General features: G+C 36.1%; 1 protein-coding gene across 1 annotated transcript in view; it reads left to right on the plus strand.

The window, feature by feature from the left end:
• The window catches only part of LOC106460462 (GON-4-like protein), a 211,856-nt gene that overhangs the window by 73,067 nt on the left and 135,861 nt on the right, over nt 1–2,928 (plus strand). The window lies entirely within an intron of this gene.

Raw genomic sequence — 2,928 nt, forward strand, 5'->3', positions numbered from 1 at the left:
CTGAAGACGGCTTGAATGGGTAATGAAGAAAAACTTTAAAATATGTTTAATATAACAGCAAATGTACAACGTTTTGACAAGGTTTTGTCATCATCAGGTACAAGTAATTATCCATGTCAGTGTAAATTACTTGTACAACGTTTCGACATTTGCTGTTATATTAAACATATTTTAAAGTTTTTCTTCATTACCCATTCAAGCCGTCTTCAGCCATTATAACTCTCTAGAAGATTCCACATAAGCTCAGTGGGATTGAGGTCAAGGGGAATGTGCTGGTCACTCCATGTGAAATAAAGCTTTATTTTGGAGATATTCTTGTACAAGATGAGTTTTGTAAGGTTGTGCAATATCGTTCACTAACGAGAACTTTTAAGGATTATTTAAGGATCTAATCTGTGTAATATTTGAGCAGACAAGAATTCTTCCCTAAAGCACAAGTAGACCTTCATGCCCATTTGGAATAATACCTGCTCACATCATTAAACCATTGCCTCTTTATGCATCCCTTTTGATAATGTTAGGGAGCTTGTTGTGTGTGTCTTATGTTCTCTCTAGCTTAAATACTGAATCTGTATTCATCTGTAGAATTAAAATGGGTTCATGTTTCTTAACCTCAAAAAGGATGTTGACATCACCACTCCAGGTGCACTTGTTGATGATGAAGAGTGAAGGAGATGCTTACCATGGGTCACCTCACATAGAGCTAATTGCATATAATAGAGGCAAATATCATCCTCTATGTCACCATGGATTAGATCTACAGTAAGTTGCTTTGGAGAACTGTTTCTTCTTAGCAATATTGACACACACATTGGTCATTTACTGGTGTAGTGGCCCTAAAATGACCTTGCTTTGGTCTTCAAGCATTATCTTCATCATCATGAAGCTGCATAACCAGAAAATAACACTTCTGTGGCCATTGAGCTGTTCATTTAGGTAGGTCTGCAACTGCCTAGCCTGTAATCTTTTGACATTCAACCAAATGTGTCTGTGACTTCCCAGTTCCTAGTGTTCTGACATTCAGCCAGGTGGGATTATAACTGCTCAGCTTCTGACCTTCAGACATTCAGCCACATGAGGCTATGACTGTCCAGCCTCTAATCTTCCAACATTCAACCACATGAGTCTGTGAATGCCCAGACTCTAAATCTTCCAGCTTTAAACATATAGGTCTGTATGTGCCAATTTTTAATCCTATAATATTCAGCCACTTGATTCTGTAACTATTTACGAACTTTTATTTAGTCATGTGAGTCTGTGACTGCCCAGCCTCTGTCTTTTGCTATTCAGCCATATGAGTCTGTGACTGCTTAGGCTCTAATCTTCTGACATTCAACCATGTGGGTCTGTGACTGCTCAGACTTTAATATTCTGATAGATCACCACCTTACAGGGGCTTCTAAACATTTAGGACTTACCATGTTTACAATTTGAATTTAAAGATCCTTTGATGGTATAAAAAATATAATGAGTAGCCTATGGTTTACTTTTATTTATATAGAACTCAATTTATATATTCCAAGTAGAATCAAGTAAAGTTATGTATATAGAGCATATTATGCATTAACAGAACATAATGTTTTGGGACAACAATGGACCTATTGGTCCATCTTGGCTGTTCCATCCTCTAAACGAAACTAGAATAATTTTTAAAAATTCTTAAAGGCAGCCCTTATAATTCATATACTTATCAAGCTTTTCTCACTTTAATTTAATGCCTCTACAACATCCAAAGGCACCCCATTCTAAAGGCCAATCACCCTGTTAGAAAGATTAAACTGTCTTAGCTAAAGATGACTCCTACCCTGCCAAAATTTATATTTGTGTCCCCTAGTCCTACTATTCTCACTGTTAACTATGAAAAAATATGATGCATCAACACTATCAATTCCCTTTACAATCTTAAACACCTCAATCAGATTCCCTCTCCCTAACTCTTCTTTTTTCAAGAGAAAACAATTTGTGAAATTCCAGCCTCTCCTCATATGACAACCCATCCATTCCAGGCACTATTTTAGTAACCCTTCTCTGAACCCTTTTCAACAATTCAGTGTCTTTCCTAAGGTAAGGAGTGCAAGACTGAACACAATATTCCACATGTGGCCTAACCAGTGACCTGTACAATGGGATTATAACTCTTTAAGACTTGTATTCAATATTTCTGTAGATACAACCTAAAATCCTATTTGCCCTACCACAAGCAACAGCACACTGCTCAGATGGCTTTATAGACTGATCAAGTATTACACCAAGATCCCTTTCCTTCATAACACTGTTAAGGTTATTCCCATCCAAATTATACTTATAATTCAAATTGTGATAACCCACATGCATTATCTTACATTTATTATAATTAAAACCCATCTACCATTTATTTGCCCGAGTCACTAAATGATCTAAATTCTTTTGTAAATCAGTAGCATGTCTTCACAGCTAGCAAAACCGAAGACCTTAATATCGTCTGCAAATTTAAGCAATTTATTGACTATTCCTTCATCTATGTCATTGATTTAAATCAAAATGAGCAAAGGTCCTAAGACTGAGCCCTGAAGTACCCCACTTGTGACAGTAATCCAGTTTGACTGAACTTCATTTGTAACAACCCTCTGCTTTCTTCCATCCCTTATGTGGCACATTGTCAGATGCTTTCTGAAAATCCAGATACACCAAATCTACATCCTTACCATCATCTACATAAGCAGAAACATTTTCAAAGAATGTCAAAAGAGTTGTAAGGCAAGTTTTTTCCTCAGTGAAACCATGTTGACTATCCAATAAAATTCTAAACTTTGTTAAATGACTTTGTGAAGCATCTTTTAACAGAATTTCCAAAACTTTTCTCATAACTGATGTAAGACTAATGAGTCTGTAATTACTGGGACAATTTTTATCACCTTTTATGAAAAGAGTTACATTAGCTAACTTCCA

Source organism: Limulus polyphemus, unplaced genomic scaffold, assembly GCF_000517525.1.
Source record: "Limulus polyphemus unplaced genomic scaffold, Limulus_polyphemus-2.1.2 Scaffold775, whole genome shotgun sequence".
In the NCBI taxonomy this organism is placed as follows: domain Eukaryota; kingdom Metazoa; phylum Arthropoda; class Merostomata; order Xiphosura; family Limulidae; genus Limulus; species Limulus polyphemus.